The sequence below is a fragment of the Capsicum annuum genome, chromosome 5, assembly GCF_002878395.1.
Source record: "Capsicum annuum cultivar UCD-10X-F1 chromosome 5, UCD10Xv1.1, whole genome shotgun sequence".
Taxonomy (NCBI): domain Eukaryota; kingdom Viridiplantae; phylum Streptophyta; class Magnoliopsida; order Solanales; family Solanaceae; genus Capsicum; species Capsicum annuum.
The window spans coordinates 185504116-185527109 of record NC_061115.1 but is presented as its reverse complement, the minus strand read 5'-3'; the positions used below and the strand labels follow the sequence as shown (position 1 = coordinate 185527109).

The 22994-nt window shown below is 32.3% G+C and overlaps 1 long non-coding RNA gene and 1 pseudogene across 1 annotated transcript; one reads left to right on the top strand and one right to left on the bottom strand.

Moving 5' to 3' along the window:
• The first annotated feature begins 232 nt into the window (after positions 1-232).
• Positions 233-3014, top strand: LOC124898954. The gene is made up of 2 exons (XR_007056065.1): positions 233-409; positions 1740-3014. It is a non-coding gene; the product is annotated as an uncharacterized LOC124898954 (long non-coding RNA).
• Positions 3015-20839: 17825 nt separating this feature from the next.
• On the bottom strand, positions 20840-22148 carry LOC107872002 (annotated as a pseudogene).
• Positions 22149-22994: the final 846 nt, after the last annotated feature.

Sequence of the window (22994 nt, the reverse complement as noted above, 5' to 3'; positions counted from 1 at the left end):
ATTTTTAAGTTTTAACATTCTTCTTTAAGAAAAAAAACTGCTAAAATAAAATCATCATATGTATACAAGGACTCAAAATTATTATAATAGTAACTATACCACCATATATTACAAGATTGGTGAAATCTTCACCACATTATACGTTTGGCTGACAGAGAAATACATACTGTAACAAGTGAAACTTTTTTACAAGAAAGTAAAGAGAAATATGACTATCCCAATGAACCCCCCCCCCCCCCCCCACACACACACCTCAAAAAAAAAAAAGAAAGAAATTCACAAGCCATGTGAACAAGCACATTATTTGGCATATCTATGCTCTACAATGCCCTTGTTGCTATGTTGAGCAGGGTCCAAATTACTGCTCTCAATTTTCACCAAAGTTCTCATTAGAAGCAAAGCCGCCAGGGTAAATTTTCTTACCTTTATTACGTTTAGCATCCATGGTGGATTTTTTCACCGTGCCACTCTCATTATTATTATTACTTTGAATATTTTCCTCCATTTTCTTCGACTTCTCTTTAAGGCGTTTTTGTTGTACGTGAAGATGTGCATAGTTTACTCCCATGGATGCCATAACTTGAACTTTTATCCGAAGAGAAATTAATAGTGCTAAGTATTTGAATGTGTGCGTGCTTAACTGATTGGCGTTTGAGAAAACCATAAACGAAGGGAATTTATAGAAGGAACTTCAAGCCTTTGCAAGCAAGCAATGCACTAATTCTTTTTATTGTATTTATTTTTGGGTTGTGAATGGTGACCATTAGGATATGATATTAATTAAACAGGACGGTTTAGACAAGGCAGTGGTGGGTAACTTAACATATATAAAGTGGTTAATTATCTTTTAATTGTTAAAGTGGCTTAACCACTAGTATTAACTAAAGAATTGTGCCATTAATGCTAATGGTGCATATAGTTGGACAAATGGAGTTAGCTGTCAGCCTTCTCTAGCAAAAAACTTTAGCCATTTGAATAATGTCTAGTTAATTTCGAACCCAAAAGTTTCTACTTAGTTACTATACATACTATGAAGCATAGTAGTTGAACTATATATGTAGAAATGAAATACATTAACTTTTACTGAAAATGTTTGAATTTAGTTTGACTAGTCACGTTGTTAAGTTAATTAAAAAAAAATAAACCTCACCCAAATAAGTTGGGTGCACTTGTATAGAAATCACAAAAAGTGAAGGGAGCTTAATGCCTGATCTCACAACACAAGCTGAGGAGAATCAACTTGTTACAAAAATATGGTGGATTGATTTATGTTCTACACTTAACATACTAGTCTAAACGTCTGATACAAAATGTTAGCAATCAAGATGGCTCAACCAGCTCCAACATGGGTCAATAATTGGGCTTTATAAAAAAGAACATGGCCAACAATAGAAGGTTCTTTCACCATTAGCTTAGAATAGAAGACACTTGCTTAGCTTAGAATAGAAGGCTCTTGTTTAGCTTAGAATAAAAGATTTATTTCATTAGCTTGTATAAATAAATGTGATTGGCAAAGAATATACAGAGAAGAAAATTCTCAAATATTGTCTCTTATTTTAACATAGTATCAGAGAGTAAGGTATTTGCATAAAAATCATCTTCTCGATCATCAATTTTCTTCATCTGACCTATCTCTACAATGGCGGATGGAGTCACTACTTCATCAGCATCCTCTGGTTCTACTGCCAGAACTCCACCATCTATGGATCCCACTCATGTTTATTACCTTCACTTTTCAGATTCACCTGGAATGGCCTTGGTTAATACTTCATTTGATGAAAAAAGTTATCAAGGATAGAAGAGATCAATGCTTATAGCACTATTAGCAAGAATAAGCTTGATTTTATCACTGGTGTTGATGCTTCCCCAAATGCCCAATCTTCAGATCTACAATCTTGGAGCAGATGCAATGACATAGTAACGTCTTGGATCCTTAACTCTCTTTCCAAGGATATTGCTGATAGTGTGATATACTCTAGGACTGCTAAAAATTTATGGATGAGTCTAGAGCATAGATTTGGACAATCTCATGGAGCTAAATTGTTTCACCTACAAAAAGAACTGAATAGGTTAGTTCAAGAAAATAATGAAATTGCAGGACATTTTACTAAACTTAAGAGACTCTGGGATGAGCTGGAATCTCTCAAGTCTGATAAGTGTATCTGCGTGTGTAGTTGTGAAGGTAAATTGAAGCTAGAAAATTCTCTCGAAGATGAGGAACTTATATAATTTTTGATGGGTCTAAATGATATGTATGCTCAAGAGAGAGAAAACATCTTAATGATGAATCCTCTGCCCAACATAAATGTTGCTTACTCTCTGATTTTACAAGATGAAAATAAGAGAGAAACCTATATCAGTGGCTTGATCCCAACTGATTATTCTTCCTTTATGGTAAGCAACGTGAATCAAAATAAATTTGGCAAGAAAGTACAGAAACTCTTGGTGCTATGCCTAATTTTGGACTAGATCATTCAATTATCCAAGATTTAACAATCATCAGCAGTTACCCAAATACACAGGAACAAACCAACCACAACAAAAGCTTAGGGTTAAGAAGAAGTATAATCCTAATATGTCCTGTGATTTTTGTGGTAAGACCATGCATGTTGATGATGATTGCTTCAGGTACATGATTTTCCAGTAGATTTTCACTTCACAAATAATAGAGGTGGACAGGTTCATATTAGAGAAAATGCAATTATATCTGGAGAAGAAGGTAACAATGGGCATATGATTGGCGTGAATTTAGTCAATCAACACTTCACCAAAGAACAATTCAGGCATTTTATTCAAATGGCAAAGCAGAAATCAACAGAGGGATCATCTATGAACAAAGGATCTGGGATAAATGTTAATACAGTTGATGGTACTGTGTTTAAATATATTGGAGCTTGTCTTTCAATTTTTAATTCTGGAATGTGGATAATAGACTCAGGTGCTTCTGAGCACATGTGTTATAACTCTATTTCTTTTCTTTTTATGAAAACTCTAAAAACTCCTATTGACATTAACTTACCCAACTCTTAGTCCATCCTTGTGACTCACACATGAAGTGTTCTAATTTCTAATAATCTCACATTGCATAGCGTTCTTTATGTTCTAAGTTTCAGATACAATCTACTCTCAGTTCATAAATTTAATCTCTAATACAGTTATACTCTATTCTTCAATTCTAATAGTTGTGTCTTTCAGGGCCCTTTAATGAAGAGGCCTTAAGCTTTTGGTGAAGTAAAGGAAGGTCTATACTTGATTCAAATCATTCCTAAGGAGTCTAGTAGGAACCAAGAGATTTACAAGGATTCTAAAGTCTTTTCTAACTTTAACAGTGCTATTTCTAGTCCAAGTTCAGATTCACATTATTTTCCCGTCTATTTCAATGCTAATTCTGATGTAAGGTTATGGCATGTAAGACTTGGACATTTGCCTTATTCATCAATGAAACATGCCCATTTCTATATACTTCCTTCTAATTATGATTGTCATTGTAAAATCTGTCCTTTAGCTAGGAAAGCTAGATTACCTTTTCCTATCAGTCAAGTTACTTCTCAATCCATTTTTTATCTGGTTCATGTAGACACTTGGGGCCCCTACAAGTCACCTACTCATAATATTTATAGGTATTTCTTGATTATAGTAGATGACTACAGTAGAGGGACTTGGACATACTTGATAGTATCTAAAAGTAATGTATTTTCTATTATTCAATGTTTCTTGAAAATGGCTGAAAGATAGTTTCACAAAAAGGTGAAGATTATCATATCTGATAATGAAATAGAGTTGGGTAGGAGTACAGAGGCATTAAATTTTTTAACATCTCAAGATATCATACTTCAGACATCTTGTGTTGCTACCCCACAGCAAAATGAGGTAGCTGAGAGGAAGCACAGACACTTACTTAAAATTGCTAGGGCTTTAATGTTCAATCTAAGGTTTCTATGATCTATTGGGGTGAGTGTATACTCACTGCCATATTTCTAATCAACAGGCTGCCTTCCAGAGTTCTTAAAGGTAAAACAGCTTATGAAATTCTATTTGGCAGAATACCTTCTTATCACTTATTAAGATGTTTTGGTTGCCTATGTTTTGCTAACACTTTATCTCATAGAAGGAGTAAATTTGATCCTAGATCTACTAGGTGTGTCTTCTTAGGATACCCAATGATCAAAATGGGTACAAACTTCTTGATCTGACATCTAAGAAATTCTGTGTCAAGAGATGTTCATTTTGTAGAACATGTGTTTTCTTTTGCTTTTGATCATCCACATATTCCTACTCCTACTGTTCCAATCCACATAGAATAAGAACGTTATTTCACTCTACCATTTTTCATTCCTTCTAACCCTGTTGAACCAGATTCCACCTTACTACTTTCTAACCTTTTTGAATCAACTCCTGATCATTCTAATTCTGCTGGTCCAATTGTCACACCATTTTTTTCTTCAGTACAGGATGTTTCACAACCCTACCTCCTCCTATAAAGTCCTAAAGGAGAAATATTAGTGAGCTACCTTCACATCTCAAAGACTATATCTGCATTACTATTTATCTTAGTGATGTGACTGAATCTTGTTTTGCAACTCCTAGCACACTCATATGTCTATCAGTTTCTACTCTTTCCACGAATAACCAAACTATTTTACACTCTACTTCCTCCATCATTGAATCCAGAAGTTACTCTCAAGCATGTACATATCCAGGTTATGTGCAGGCAATGTAGGATGAGATTGATGCTTTAATACTCAATCAGACTTAGAAAGTTATGCATTTGACATAAGGTGGAAAGGCATTACCTTGTAAGTGGGTCTACAAAGTGAAGCAACATGCAAATGGATCTCTTGAAAGGCTAAAGGTACGGTTAGTAATCAGAGGTAACATTTAGCAAGAGAGAATTGATTTTAATGAGACTTTTTCCCCAGTAGTCAAAATGAACACCATCAGATATTTACTAGCAATTGCAGCCAAAAAACAATGGGAAACATAATTTGATATGAATAATGCCTTCTTGCAAGGAACTTTACAAGAAGAGGTCTATATGAAATTCCCTGCAGGAATGGAACCCCCTAAACCTAATATGGTTTGTTTTCTTAAAAAATCACTCTATGGCTTAAAGAAAGCATCAAGGAAATTGTATGCCAGGCTTGTCGGAGCCCTAAACTTTAAAGGTTATACAACCTTCCTCAATGATTATTCTTTATTTTTTAAATAATCAGGAGGGCTTGTCTCTATCATAGCTATTTATGTCGATGATATTTTGATCACAGGGGATGCTACAGATGAGATACGTAACCTTAAGAAGTTTCTTCATACTGAGTTTAAAATTAAGGATCTCGGCTCGCTGCATTATTTTTTAGGAATGAAAATTCTGTCTGAAGAATAGGGAATTATAATGAGTCAACGAAAATATACCTTTGATTTAATCAATGAATTTGATGTTTCACACTTTCCTCCATCTTTTTCTCCGTTAGATCCTTCAGTCAAGTTCTTTGCAGATTCAGAAAATCATATGTCAGATCCTACACTTTACAGGTATCTCATTGGTAAACTCAATTATTTAACTCATACTAGATCGGATCTGTGTTTTGTTGTATTGAATCTCAATCAATTTATGTAAAATCCTGGCATCGAACATTTGAAAGTAGGATTGCGGGTTATAAGTTACCTAAGAGCATATCTGAATTAGGGCATCTTTCTCTCTGCTTCACCCTCATTCTCTCTTGCTGTTTATTGTGATACTGACTGGGCCTCTTGTCTTACTACATGAAGGTCCGTCAGTGGATTTTTTATAAGCTTCGGAGATTCACCAGTCTCCTGGAAATCAAAGAAACAATCTTCAATTTCCCTTTCATCTGCAGAAGCTGAATATCGGTCAATGAGGAGATTAGTTGCAGAATTGAAGTGGATGACAAAATTGCTTACTAATCTATCCGTTTCTTCCTCTCTTTCTGTTCTAGTTCACTCCGACAGTCAAATAACTTTTCATATAGATGGAAATCAGATTTTCCATGAGCGAACGAAGCACGTCAAGCTTGACAGCTATTTTGTTCGTCAACAATATCTCTTAGGCTTAATATCTCTTTATTTTGTTCTATCCAAGGACCAACTCGCCGATATCTTCACCAAGTCCCTTGATGGTTCTCCCCACCATCAGAATTTGTACAAGTTAGATGTCTTTCTTTCCTCTCCAACTTAAGGGGGGATGTTTGCAATCAAGATGGCTCAACCAGCTCCAACATGGGTTAACAATTAGGCTTTATAAACAAGAACATGGCCCAACAATAGAAGGTTCTTTCATCATTAGCTTAGAATAGAAGACACTTGCTTAGCTTAGAATAAAAAGATCTTGTTTATCTTAGAATAAAAGGTTTATTTAATTATCTTGTATAAATAAATGTGATTCACAAAAAATATACAGAGAAGAAAATTCTCAAATATTGTCTCTTATTTTTATACAAAAAGTTTGCTTTGTCACATCTAAATCTTCTACTAGATATTTGGCACGCATTTTCTCATTTGGAATGGACCTTTAGTATATATTATCTCCAATAAGGTTATGGAAGTGTGAATACATAACTGATCCATTAACAATTTCTACTTGTTTGGCTATTTGATCCACTACTTGGTTGGCCTTCCTATAACAGTGCGAAGATTTCTCATGAGTTTGCCTCAAAATCTTCTATATATGATTTTCTTCATCTTGAGATGGTCCTTTGTCTTTCCATCTATACAAGTTAGCTCTTTGATGATCATGGAGACCAAATAGCAAAATCAGCATGGTCAATTTTACCAATCTTCACATTAGAGATTTAGTTCACTAAAATATTAGGAATAATGTGACAAAGGTTGTAAACATTCCATACACCATTGGTGCTGAAATGCTTCACCTTGAGCTTACCAGATCTAGTGGTATTAGGGACTATTTGAGCTAAAATTCTCTATACTAGCTCAATTGTCCCACCAAAAACTTGTATCATTATTGTAAAGATGGATCAAACATCCATCAATAATCCATTGTTGCATTTTCCAAGCATACATATATCATTTGACGTTCATTTGAAAAAATAACATAAAGATACATTTTAGATTTGAAGAAATGTAAGAGAGATTGTATGGAAAATTTTCTGTATTTCCTTGTCTTTAATGTATGGAATCCTACCACTATTTATACATGTATATGCTGAAAAAGAAATGTAATAACAGAATAAATGTATTCACTCTAATTGCTCTAATCCTGGTTGATTTTATTCTTTACTATATATACAATCAATCTTTCTACATCTGTAGATCTTGTAAGCTGTCCAGAATATTCAGTTTTAAGGAGTCCATTCTCCTTTTTCTTATCATCATTGATTACCTTATCTCCAATATCTCCCTCAAATTAGAGGAGAAAGAGGAGATCGAGTCCTAACTTGCTAAAAACCGAATGCAGTGATGGATCAGATAAAGGTTTGGTAAAGAGTTCAAGAAGATGAGATTTTAAAGGGACAAAATATAGAGATATCAACCCTGAAAGAAGTTGTTGGCGGACAAAGTGAAAATCCAGTTCAATATACTTTGTCCTTTCATGAAAGATCGAATTTTGGCTAATGTGGTTTGTAGCTTGGCTATCAGAGTATACGAGTACTGGTAATGAGGGATAAATCAGTAAGAAAATGGGTGATCCAGATTAGTTCTGCAACAAGATGTCTCATTAAACGATATTCAGCTTCAACTTAAGAAAGAGATATGGAGGTTTGTTTTTTCGATTTCCAACTAATAGGAGAACCACCTAAACTTATAAATAAACCACTAAAAAATCTGCAAGAGTCATAGAAAGCCGCCTAATCTACATCAAAAAAGGATAAAAGAGAAAATTTTGGATTTGAATTGAGAAAGAGACCTTGAATGGGGTTTGATTTAAGGTATTGAAGGACATGGAGAGCTACTATAAAAGGGGAAATAGATGGTTTTTGCATATATAAACTAAGGGTCAAGACAGTGAAATAAAGTTCAGGTCTTGTGTGGGTAAGATAGTTAAGTTTTCCAGTCAAACGTCGATAGATGGTTGGATCCAGCAAAGGAGTTTCAAACGCAGTAATTAATTTGATGAAAGGATCAAGTGGAGAAGATACTATGGGGAGACTGGAGCAATCAAATTCATTAAGTAAGTCCCTCATTAACTTTGTGTAATGATAAAACCTGTTGGTTCTCGCATGATTTTAATTCTTAAGAAATAATAAATCTGACCAAGATCCTTTATTTAAAATTTTAAGTGTAGAAAAGGCTTAAGATTTGAAAGTTCTTGAGCATCATCATCGCTGAGTAATAAATCATCAACATAAACTGCCACAATAGAGATAGAGCTTCCTGCCTTTTTGAAAAATAATGAATAATCATTAAGAGATGAGGAAAAACCTTTCAAATTAAGAGCCCCTACAAGATTTGCATACCATTGTCTGGAGACTTGTTTCAAATCATAGAGAGATTTCTTGAGTTTACAAATATGGTAAGGACTGGGTGGACACATTTCTAAAGAAAATTTCATGTAAACCTCTTCTTGGAGGTCTCCATGAAAAAAAAAACATTACTTACATCAAACTCAGAAATAGGCCAATTCTTCTTGATTGCAATAGATAATAGGCATCTGATAGTTGTCATCTTAACTATAGGGGAAAAGGTTTTGCTGTAGTCTATGCCTTCCTTTTGTTTATCACCTCTGATAACCAATCTTGCTTTAAGTCTTTCTATACTTCCAGCAGCCTTTTGCTTAACCTTATATACCCACTTACAAGGTAAAGCTTTCCTTCCAGAAGGGAGAGGCACCACATCTCATGTTTTATTAATGATCAATGTCTGTAATTCAGAATCCATAGCAGTTTGTCATCCAAGATATTGACAAACTTAAGAATAATGAGTCGGTTCTGAAATTTGTGAAACAGAATATAGTAAAGCCTGATTTTGATCGGAAAGAGAAGAAAATGGATATGTTGGTGGTGAGGAAACAATGGCTAGATAAGTAGTTGTAAGATCAGTGAAAAAAATATTGCAAACAAATTCATGTAAATGACTAGGTAAAGTGCCGTTATTTTCTCCATTAGATCTTCTAGGGGGTGGGATAGTGGGAGGAGGTAAAGGTTCTTGAATAGTAAAGGTAGATAGAGGATTAGTAGTTTGAGGATGGGTAGTGGAAGTAGTATCCATAGTAGAAGGTAAAAATGATGAGGATTGGTCTGCAATTATAGGAGAAGGAAAGAACATAAAGTCATCTATTATGTAATAAAAATAAATTGAAGATATAGGTGGGAAAATGGTAGATAAAATAGTATTAGGAAATGAGGCGAATGGAAAAATGTGCTTATAAAATAAACATCCCTTGTTGTACATACCTTCTTAGAATCCGGAATAAGAATTTTCTATCTTTTTTTGTCCAATAGGGTATCATAAAAAGACACAAGCAGTAGTTCTAGGCTCGAATTTTCTTCTAGCATGTGATAATGTATAAGCATAACACAAACATCCAAAGATTCTTAAATGATGATATGAAGATTCTTGATGAAACAATAGTTCATAGGGTGTGTTACTTTGTAATACTCTAGATTTAAATCGATTGATCAAATATGTTTCTCTGAGTATGCACTCTCCCCAATAAGGAAAAGAACTTTAGAATAGAACATTATGGCTCTTGTAATTTCTAATGCATATGTTTCCTTTCCATAATTTCATTCTATTGAGGTATGGCTATGCAAGTATTTTGATGTGGAATCCCTTGAGATTGTAAAAAGGAAGATGTTTCAGCACTCTTCCCTAGTTCCAAGGCATTGTTAAATCTTATCATTCTAACTTTACCATTGAAATGTCTTTCTATCGTGCACAAGAAACTCTTTAGTACTGAAAAAGCTTTTGGTTTTGTAGTCAACAAATAGGTCCAAGTTGCTCTACTAAAATCATCCACAATTACTAGAAACTGTTTATATCCATTATAAGTAGGAACCTTATATGGACCTAGAAATCAAAGTGAAGAAGATTAAAAAATTCTTTACTCTTGATATTATTGGAAACGGTAACCTAGACTATCTTGCTAAGGGGTACATAGTGCAAGGACAATCAAAATTTGAAGAAAAAGAAATAAAATTGATATATTTAATTGCGTTAAAAGGCAAATACCCCAATCATACATGCCATAACATTACATCAGATTGTGATTTGGCCGAAATAGGGAAAGAAACTGAAGCTAGAATAGAATGAGAATTAAATCTCTTAGGAAATGAAATTACTAAATATAAAACAAAATGAGAAGTAGATCTCTTATTGAATGAAACAACTTTTGATACAATGTTTTTGTAGCAAAAGGTTGAGTGCGAGTAGGCTTTAATATGAATAGTCCGTCTTTGACTTTACCAAAAACTTGAGGGCTCTTCAGTAAAGGGTTCTGCAAAAGACAAGTAGTAGATGTGAACATGATGACACACTTAAAAGATATACATAATTTATGAATCGAGAATAAATTATATCTGAAATATGGGATATGAAGGACATTTGTGACTATAAAATCAGGCAAAAGAGAAATAGTTCCTGCATGAGTAACCTTTACTCTAGATGAATTAGACAACTTGACCATTATAGGCTTAGGTAAAGGTATGAGAGATAAGAAAGAGTTAGGATCAAAACACGTATGCTCAGAGGCCCCTAAATCAATAATCCATGATGTAGAATTTTAATTATCTACTGAATAACAAGACGGTGAATGTTCAAAATATATACCAGCAGTTGAGTTGGAATTCACTTCTGATCTAATAGTTTTTCCATCCTGAATATATTTTAAGAGATGAACAGGCTGATTGAATTAACTTGGGGAGAGTTGCTGAACAAAATTAGGATTCTCAGAGGTAGCAAAAATTGATTGATTCTTTTTGGTTCTTCCATTGACTTGCAGAGTTACTTCTCACGGTTTCTTACAATTTCTTGAATTTGGTGAGCTTAAAATCTGCTGAAAAATCTATTAGCCTGTAACAACTGTCTATAGTATGATTAGTCATCTTGCAATAATTACATAATAAGTTGTTTTTCTTTCCTTTGTTAGAAGTATTTCCTTTGAAATAAGTATCCCCAGCTTTCTGATTAAGTTAAATACAGACTCAGATTCAGTTTTCTGTTGAGTATTGAGTTGATTTTCCGAGATAGCTGATTTTTCTACCATGAAGGAAAAGCTATCTCCGGGAAACTAAGAAGAGAGATGAGTTTCTCTCTGATTTTCATCCTGCATCAAAAGAGAATAAGCATGATTCACAGATGGTAAAGGATTAAGCATAAGAATATTATTTTTTCTGGTGCATAAATATCATTCAATTCCATGAGGAAATGAATGAGCCTCTCATCTTCTTTGAATTGGACCATCTTCGTTTTTCCTTCACATGAACACACACAAGCTCAAAGCATATTAGCATTTAACATGTCCAACTCATCTCATAACCTTTTCATGTATTCAACAATATCACTAGATCCCTGGACTAACTCTATTAATTCTCTCTGCAGATGATACAATTTTTCCCCATTGGGCTAGCCAAATCTGTGTTCTAGATTTGACCAAAGATCTTTGATCGTTTTGGAATAAAGAGCACTGGAAGCAATATCTTTAGAAAGAGAATTTAAAAGCTAAGATGTTACCATATCGTTGCAGCGACTCTAGAGTTTAAAAGTCGGATCATCCATGTCTAGAGCAGGACAAGTTTCATCGATGAAGCCCAATTTGTTTTTTTCTGAAAGAGAGATATGAATAGACCTTATCCTCCTTGGATATCCTTTGCCATCAAAGGGAGTATTGACCAAAATCATTCCCGGTGCATCAGATGGATGAAGAAAGTAGGGATGAGAATTGTCGCTGGTAATTTTATTGTCTTGTTGAGTAGTGGTATTAGGAGTGCTTTCAGAGCTCTTGGCAGTGGAATTTGACATCCTTTAAAGAATGAACAAAGAAAAAATATTGAAGGAATTAAAAGAGATGAGCTAGCAGATATTACTGCTCTGATACCATAAAGAAACGTAAGAGAGATTGTATGGAAAATTTTTTGTATTTCCTGATCTTTAATGTACAGAATCCTACCAATATATACATACATATATATATATATATATGCTTAAAAGGAAATGTAATAACAAAATAAATATATTTACTCTCGTTGCTCTAATCCTGGCTGATTTTATTCTCTACCATATATACAATCAATCTTTGTACAGATGTAGATCTTGTGAGTTGTATGTATCTCTTGTGAGCTATCCAGAATATTCAATTTTAAGGAGTCCATTCTCCCCCTTTTTATTGTCATTAATTATCTTATCTCAAACAAACTTAGCATATTTACACAAATTCCCACCCCTATAAAGTAATTACAAATATGTCAACTAATATGTATCTTCATTGGATGTATCGAGAGCTAATTATGTATCTCAACAGACCCAAAATCGAAAAAATATATCCGGAGCTAATTATGTATGTTTACAAAGGAAAAAATATATCTTCATTGGATGTATCGAGACCTAATTATATATCTCGACAGACTCAAAATTGAAATTTTCAATAGTTATTGTCTAGATGATGTTACATATAGGGGAAACTGTTAGAGCACATTACGAGCTTAGAAAGCCAGTTCCAATTTCTTCAACTTTTCTATTGGAGAAGGTACATTCTAGATAGTATCACATGGGAAGATTCGATCAAATTTGAACGGATTAAAATATATGAATGACGAAAAATTACTTAGTATGATATCTAAATAATGGATCTTAGTCAATCCGTCAACTCTGATCATTTACTCATCCAAATGTTAACAGACTAGACGAATCATATTTTCATTAGCTAATTTTACCCCTAATTGCCTTTTCTCCATGATTTTTTTTATAGATCAAATTATGGCTTTTCATCCAAATTGCTTGGCTCTAGTTCCTTCTAGGTATCTTTTGACTTGTTAGTAATAATGTAATGCTATATGCTTTTCACGTGGCCCTTTTAATTTAGAATTCATGACTATTAACGTTAATGATACTACCAAATTTCCCCTAAGAAAAATAAAGTCAATAACAACATGATTTTAGTAAGCTTTTTTCTTTATCTTTATTTGTATACCACTAATGATGAGTAGTGTATAGTCTATATAACTAATCATAAGGATAAGAAAGTCACCCAAAAGTCTAAAAAAAGGCTATTAGCCCTTGGTTGCGGTCATTTCTAATCTTCCATATTATTGGAGTGATATGATTAAATTAGGATGTTAAATAGGTGGATTGGGTTGAAATTGGAGACATATTAGGCAAAACATTATATATAGATAATTTTTCGTCTATAATTATAAGGGTATAATTAAAATTGCATATTCGCAAAACATAGATATACCTTAAATCCTTTCCTTTCTCTCCCTCTCTCTCACCTCCCTCCTCCTTCTCTCTCTCATCTCTTTCACCTCCCCCGATCCCCGGCCCACTCCTCTATCTCATTTTCGTCTCTCTATCTCTATCTATCTATCTCTCGTTCTCATCTTTTCTTTTCTTTTTTTACAACTTCAGGAATTATATATTTGTATATACATTCTGCAAAATGCATATGTAAAAATTTAATATACAATCTGCAAATATATGTACAAATATATAATTATTTAGTATATATATAATATGATAATATATAAATTACATCCAGACACACATTTGAAAAAGGAAGATCATATATATATAAAATTACATTCACATATACATCTGAAAAATGCATTTACATATAAATTTGAATTATGCAATATACAATTAAAATAGTGAATTAATATTCAACTTATATATACAATTGACACGTAATATATAATTAATCACAGATTATTTGAATTAAAAAAACAATGATTGAATTTTAAAAGATAATGACTAAATTAAAAATAATACTTTGTATACGAATATATAATTGAAATGTAATACATAATTAATAATAACTTTTATGAACTTAAAAGAAAATAACGACTAAGTAAACAAAATAAACACGCAATTAAAAAAAGAAAAATTTGTATATGAACATACAACTGAAACATAATATGCCATTAATAACAATTTGTATTAATTAAAAAAATAGCGACGGAATTTCTTTTAACTGCATTTAAAAAAAAAGTGAATTAAAGAAAAAGAAACGACAGAGGGCCGGCAGAGAGTGAGTGTGTGTGTGAGAGAGAGTGAGTGTGTGTGTGAGGAAGAGAGAGAGAGGGGAGAGTGGGGAGCTGGAGAATGAGGAGATGGGGAGAAATATAGTTAAACTCATGGAAATTTATATAAAGATTGTAATTATTTTAAACGTAGACTATATCACAGGTAATTATGGACTGATGTTTACTATGTAACATAATTTTTTATCTAAAAATTACATAAATACACAACTTATGTTTCTAATATTATAAAAAATCCCAACTCCCTAAACATATTACAAAAATTACAACATATACACAGAATGCTATGTATATGTAGGTTATATTATGTATAAAGTAATTAAAAAAGTGGGAGAGAGTGTAATTTGTTTCAAAAGGGTTGATATTTATATTATTTATACTTTTTTTTATACGGAAAAGGGCCTGAAATACCCTTCAACTATATGAAATGGTGCAAAAATGTCATCCGTCTGCCTATTGTGCCTAAAATGTTCTTCATGTCTACCTATTGGACCTAAAATACCCTTTTCGTCTATCTATTGAGGCTATTTTGCCCTTTTATTTAAGAAAAATTATTTAATGCCACAACTTATCTTTATTAAACTACATAAAATCCCTATCATTTTTCTTAATATTAACCAAATAAATAATGCACAATATCAATTTTTCGTCATTCTAAATCGATCTGATAAACAAAAAGAAAAACAACATAAATAGCCATTTTAAAAAAATTATTGCATATACATAAACGTGTTAGTTGGTTGTCAGATATAGCATATAAAATATTTACTTTTACAACAAATTCTAATATATAAAAAAATGATTATATATTAATTTTTCATATTTCTTATTTATTGTCTATTTTTATGGAAGCCTTTGTTGATTCATTTTCTGCATACTAATATCAAAATTTTATGTTTTTCATTTTCATCGCCTTTTTTCACGATGCCTCCACAAAAACATATGGTATATTTATACCATAAAAAATCATGGTATATTTGTATATTATACAAATTATATTTATATCATAAAAACGCATGATATATTTATATCATACAAATTATATTTATACCATATAAATTATATTTATAACATAAACATACATGATATATTTTAGAAATAAAAAGTTTATACGATGTAATATCGGAAATACATATTTATATTTAATAAATAATTTTCTAACAAGAAAGTACTTCTGACATAATGAGATATACCATGAATACTTATCTCATAAATTATATCAAAAATATAATAATAATCTGAGTTTGATATAAATTATATCTATTACAATAAAAATACATGGTATATCTGTACTTCCAACTAGGGGCGGATCTATTTAGAAGGTATGGGGTGGCACGGTACCCACACTTCTCGAATGAAACACTGTATATTTATGTGTATATGTATCAGTTAATGTATAAATATTATGTTTGGCACACACAATATCAAAAGGACTAGTGGCGTAAGTGGTCGAAATTGTTGGGCTTAACTCCAGCAATGTGGGTTCGAAACCCGCTCTGCACTGTATTTTTAGAATGATTTTTAGCACTTTTCTGTTTTCTCTTAAAAAAAACGCATAGTGTGGCTATGAAGAATAAAACCCGTGACCTCTTCTTTACAAAAGACTTGACAATATCAACTAGGCAACCAATACTAACACTTGTAAGATATATATAATTATAGTTTACTCTTTGAATATTGGTTCCACTATCCTAAAATATCGTACGGAGTATACGTTATTGTTCAAAATAAGGTGTCACCTGGAGCTTTCGAATCTTGGATCCGCCTCTGCTTCGAACATAATGATTTTTATTCCATAAAAAATTATGGTTAATCCATTACATTAGAATTAGAATACATGATAATAAAATAATACTAGATGATTAACAAACATGAAAAAAAAAAACATACATGAGCAAATCATGGAATACTTAGTTTATTAAAAAATATTTGAATTTTGAATATAAGAGAGAGAAAGATTTGAAAACAGTGATTATCTTTTCCACTTTTAATTTGAAGATTGAAAATATATCTCTTAAATTAAGGTAAATTGATAATTAGTTATAGAATTAAATTAGAAATCATAATTATCTTTTCTGATTTTTTTAAATGACTCTATATGTAAAAAAAACTTTAATTTTTGTAATCTCGAAAAAGTACTATTATTTATGTAATTAAGTTTTAAGAATGATCTTTTCATGTAATTTGTCTAAATAAAAGGGCAAAATAGGACCAACAGGTAGACATGGAGAGCATTTTAGGCCCAATAGATAGGTGAAAAGGGTATTTTAAAGGGAAAATGACAGAAACGACACTTCAAATTAAACTATTTTCATGAAAATGTCATGAAATTTAAATTTTACTTTCTAGCCATTTTAATTTACTGGCTTGTTGTATACCGTTTCTACACACCTTCTATACAATTTCTATACAAATTTTATGCATATAAATATTCTATACGAAAATTATACAGTTTTGATACATAATTTATACAATAACTGTACATTTTTTGTTACACGTTTTATACAAAAATTATATAATTTTCAAACACTTCCTATATATTTTTTATATATATTTTATACATATACATATTTGATAGAGCTATACAATTTCTATACATATATCTTATATAGATACATATTCTATTTAACAATTATATTATTTTTATATAATTTTAATTATTATTTCTAAACAATAAAAAATAGAATATTTGATCAGTTAAAAAATTTATAGCAAAAAAATAATTGAAATATTTTTAAAAAGGCCGAATTGTCCAAGTTGAATATTGTATCAGTATTGTATATAGACTGTATCAGTATTGTACATGGACTATATATGGACTACGTAGGCTAAAATGACTCAAATTAGGAAATGACTATAAAGCGGAAATAGTATATCCGACTAAACACTTTTTGAAAAGTTTTCAAACTTAGCTTATTTGTTTTAAAAAATGCTGTAGAGTGTTCTTTTTCCTATTTTAAACACAGTAGGTAGACGGAAATGACATTTTATGCCCAATAGATAGATGGAGGGCATTTTTGCAATATTTTACATAATTGAAGGACATTTTAGGTCCTTTTTCATTTTTTATATTATTCATATAAAATGAGTTGGATCATGACCAACTCAAATTTACTTTGGGTTCAAATGGGTTGACGCAAAAGTTGAATTGGGTCTTGACCCATCTAATTTGACTCGCTTAAGCTGAAGAATATTAATATATTAATATTTATCTTTTAGTTGTAACTCAAAAAAAAATTAAAAATAAATTTATAATTTAAAAATGAAAATCATCAAATATTATACCAATGAAATAAAATATACTATGAGTGTATTCGTGGTGAAGGAAAAAATATTTTTCAAGAAAATGTAGAAAATATTATTCACAAAAAAGTTTTTAAGAAATAAGAAAGAATTAATCTTTTTTTTTTTGGGTTGGATTGGGGCAGGAGTATGAGGGTGGGGGGGCTATATTTAGGATGAGAAAGATATTATTCTTTTTTTGGAAAACAAAAAAAAATAGGAGGGAGAAGGGGGGTGGGTAGGGGTTGAGGTAAGCAAATAATTTTTAATTTTTTTTATAAATAATTTTAAAAAAAATTATTTTTTATTTTATGTGTGTGTGGGGAGGGGGTTGGGGTGAGGTGAGGTGAGGATAGGCGTAGGATTGGTTGGGGCGGCTGATTTTGATTTTCGAATGTGATAGGAGATTGTCTGTTGTTTTCTCCTCTTTTATAATCATTTTCCTTATTAAATGAGTTGAAATAGAGATTGAATGGTTAAAGTGGAGATTGGATTGAACTCATTTGAAAATCTATTCAAGATGGATTGAGGTTTAATGAATTGAGATTGAACTTATTTGTAAATTATCTTGAGTATACCCCATAAATATTGAATTAGGTTAGGTGGGTTCACTTAATTTGGGCTCATTTTGACACCCTTAGATTAAAGAAAAAATAATTAAAATATACATCCTTAGATTGCATATTGTAAGTCATAGCAATACTTCTTAGATTGCAACTAATACCAACTACTAAAACAGAACAAAAAAGAAAAAAAATTAATAACAATTTTAAAACCAAAAATAGAATATCAATTAACCTCATATTTCTCTCAAAACGGTTAAATACTTAAAAAAGGTAAATCATTTTTAAAAATATAGGATATCAATCACCCAATATTTCTCTCAAAATAGTCACTTCATTATTCTACTCTTTCACAATTACAACAAATTCTTCTTTTTTTTTGTTTGAATTTTACTTCACCTACGTCGATCATATCAAAATTAAGATCGAAAAGTAACTCAAATTCTTTCAAATTGTTAGTCTTATTCATTGAAAATTTTGTTTTCATTAAAATACAAATTTACAGCAATGGATCATTGTTTCATATCCATAAAATGATTGGTGTTGTTTATAGATTTAATGGGCTTCATATGATTCATCATTTTCACTTTGAAATTTTTTTGTATATATAAATAAGTTGTTTAACTATTTTCATACATCTTTTAATACACTATTTTGGATATGAAATGTATATAATTGATTTCATACTAATAAGTTAAGCTATTTATGGACTCCATATGATTTCACTATTTTTTATACATTATTTTATAAATTGATTTATCATTTTCATATACTTTTTTTGTGTATATAAACTAATTTACCGTTTGCATATATTTTTGTGTTTGTGCGTATGCAATGTGTATACAAATTGATTTTATACTGTTAAGTTTACCTATTGTGTGAATTTCATATGATTTATGATTTTTATATATAGAAAATAAATTTTATTATTACATCGCCGTTGTCTACGTCAAAAATCAGATAGTTGATTAGAAAATATCGTCGGCCAAAAACGAAAAATAAATGAATTGTATATAAAACTAGAAGAGAAATTTCATCACAAATCCCGATGAAATGAGATGTAGAGTCAAGAAATCTATAAACTAAAGTCACAAAATTTAAAAATCTAATGGAGATTACACTTGATTTGTATATTTTTTAGAAAAGAGAAAAGATAGATAAAAAGAATGGAGAGGAGTAGAGAGAAAAGTAAAAGGATGAAATACAAAGAAAAGTAGATAAATGGAGGAATAAAAAGAGAAAAAAAATCTGATTAAAAGGTATCAAATACCCACTTTTTACTCTTCTAATGAATATCTACACGTTAATTTATGATTAAAAAATTAACACAACAAGAAAATTATTAGTATAATTTATCAAATTTGTTATAACTTGTAATTAAAAACACAAGTCAATAATTATTAAAAAAATATAGTTATAACTTATAATAAATAATATAAAAAGTACATATAATATAATTTTTGCTAGATTAAATTATCAATAGATGGTATAGAAATAGTAAACCAGTTAACGGGGCCGGGCCGGGTCAACCGGAAACCTGCCCATCAAATTTAAACTGGCTGTGGGCCGGTTCGATTTCGGCCAGGTTAAATGGGTCGGTCCGGTTTTGGGGCCAATAGTAAAATTTCAAGAAATAATTCGGGACCGGTCCATTATACCTAACCCAGTCCAATCCACCTAAACCCGATCAAAACCGGTGTAAAATTAGATCAAAACCAAAAAAATAATTAAAAGGTTTTTCTCTAATATAAACTATGTATACGCACTTATATACATTTTAAATACATCAAACAATATATATACACTATATATATAGTATATACTACATTAGAATTTAAAAAATATATACACATATACACAATTACATATGTAATCGTGTATATGACTATACGTTAGTTAAATATATATAATACTTTAAATAAAACGCATACTACAACATTCCAATTGGATTGACTGGGATGACAGTTTTTCCTTCCCGTTCTCTCCACTCCTAATAGTCGAGTGGCTTTACACTTCAGGGACAAAAGAAAGACAGTAGATTTATCTTCTATCCCTTCCTGACTCTGCTGACATCTTGCCTTAATATTTCTTAGGGTTGAAAGAAGAAATGAGATGCCCTTGTTCTCTTCTATCCTTTTTCTATACATATAGTAGTGCCCGCTGGCCAGTCATAAATAGTAGGCACTTATTTTATTTCTGTCTTCTTTTCTGTTTGTTTTTGTTTTTAGAGATCAGGTTCAAACTACTAAAGCTCGTAGGAAGAGTCAAAGAGAATAGGAATTTTCCATATTCGTAGAGGTAGCTCAACTCCCGACCTCTTTCTTGTCTATTTGCGTTGCTAAGCTGACACAAGGCTGGAAGAGGCTTGCCTTTATGTTCGAAAAGAGATCACTCCTGGCTAATGGTCGACTGACGCCTCATCCTATTTGAAAGAATTGTCTTCACACTTTAGGTAATTTGTAAGTGGCTTGAGCCTACCTAAGCTTGATGAAGGGCAGACGGACCTGGGATTGAGTGCCCTTTCTGCTCATCTTCCTATAAAAGCGGTTGAGGATTTGACTTGACTTAATCATATTGGGACTTATGATACCTCTCTCTCCCTTTTTAATAATTGAATATATTTTTTTCTTTAGTGGTTTTGCCCAATCTTCTATCCGAAAGAGAGGGGAATGGCTCGGCTATCCCACCTAGCCAAGCCAGAAAAATAGATTCCATATAAAGTTGCATAAAGCCCAGTTTAAATTATTAAGAATTCAAACAATACAAAGCACAGAATAACGAAAAGCACAAATACAAACAACAGTAACAAGTACAGACATTAAAGTTCAACATGATCCATACACACTCGACCGCGAAAAGGAGAAAACGGCCTTAATCTCCACAATTTCTGATTAAGAACAATATATTTTTCTCCTTTCCTTGCCCTTTTTGATGATGTGCAGCAGCAACCTGCGCTCTTTTTCTCATTAACCATGAACTATATACCATACCATGACCAAAGTTTAGGAAAAAGTGTTGTTAAAGGTTTCAATCTGGAAAAGGGAGAGTAACATAACCAAGGATGAACTGCTGATTATCCATTTGTGTGCACCAATAAGAATGCATTTGCAATGCAGCCTGTGTTGGCACCACCACTATGGATAACACAAGTGTGCTGTCAGGTTCCAACATGCATGAAGTCTTCAGCTTCCTGCATGGTAGCACCCATGTGAAAAGGGAAGCCAGAGACTCTAAACTCTGGCTGCTAGAACATGTCATCGCCATTGAAGATGCTTGTCGCATCAGAACCAGATTGGTTAGAAGTCTCCCAACTACCACTCTCTGAGTGCTGAACCATGTAACTAGATATCTTGCCACCTGCCTGATGATTAAAGATATTTCTATTGTGCTTTGGAGATGAAGGCTTGTATTACTGCATATTCTTTGTGTTCAAAAAGTACCCTCCAGAACCCCTGGCTCTCTTCATTGTGTGATGATGTCAAGACAAGTGAAGATATGACTTTCTATTTTTGACAAGCTTATTTTAAGCCTGACGCTTGGCACGGACCTGTCGCCTTTTGAGGATAGCACTGTATTGTTTTGCATTCACATAAATGGGCAAGCTCTCTGTGCATTCAAGAGGAAGTGCAACTCTTGTGGATGTGACACCCACTATTTGAGGATAAATGATGGCCTTTGATCCATAAGTAGCTATGAGCCTTCCAAAGTAAGTATCATCCCAAGGGTAGGATAGGCAAGCCGTTGGATGATCATGATGCACTTGCGGCCAAGGAAGAGTGTTGGTGGCACTTTCGCCTAATAGGGATGCCTTTGTTCCACTCTCTACTTGCACATCTAAAATTCCACCCTAACCTGGATGAGCTATCAAATTTTGTAGAACGGTCTTACTTTTTCCCATTGCGGCCTCCATATGATTAGATTGGCCAGTTGACAGAGTTGAAGTTGAATCCTGATCTTGGAACTTGGATTCTGATTTCTTGATATCGGAGTGATGTTTCAATACAGATTCCACTCCAGTCTTCTTAGATGGAGCATGTTCTAGTTGGTCACTGGATTTCTACATAGATGAGCAACTCACGAATAATGAAGCAAAAGATTGACCTTCTTTTCCATAGCCACCTTTCTTCGAGAAACGTCAGTATCCTCTTTGAAACCGGTGCTCTAGAATCTTTAGACTAAAGATATAGAAAACCTCTATGCTACTATAATACACTAGAGTTCTCTAGACTGGAGTTACCTTTTTCTTTGGGTAATGAATGACTTCAGAAACATCTGGTGAGCTTTGGCCCTTGTGCTGTTTTCTCTTACCAGAAAACTACTACTGTATTACCTATGGAGTACTATATACTAGTATTTCCTTTGCTTTACCCAATTCTCATATACAAAGTTTTCTAGAAAATAGAAAAGGAAAAAACATGACCATCTCTTCAGTCATCACATGTAATACAAACCCTCTCTTCCCTCACCACATCCACCTTCTTTTGTTTTCTTCTTGGCATGTTCTTGATTTTTGATTAGCCACCTAACCTAATTATTATTACCATTTATGACTTTGAAGTAGGACTTTGGAATAATTCTATTCCTCTTCTTCTATATATATAAGTGAATAGATCTTTGTGATTCAATCGATTCGGTTCTCGTTCTCACCCTCGGCGAACTCCCTTTAAGGACATAAGCGCATCTAAACCTCGTTCTTTTGTATTATTTGTTGGAATAGATAATATATATATGATCAGATGCATATGTAGGTAAGGACTGCTTAGAGTTGGACACAGAATGCCTAATTCAAATTGAAATGTACAATGATCCGGGAAATAAGATTATCCTTTTCTTAAAAAATAAAAAAATGAAATAGATCCACTTTCTGGATTATTGCCGATGTAATCATAATAAGCAAATTTTTCAGGGACCGGATAAACTTTGATTTTTGGATAACCCAGCACCAAGTCTTCAATAGATTTCTTGCTGGAGTTCGGTCCTT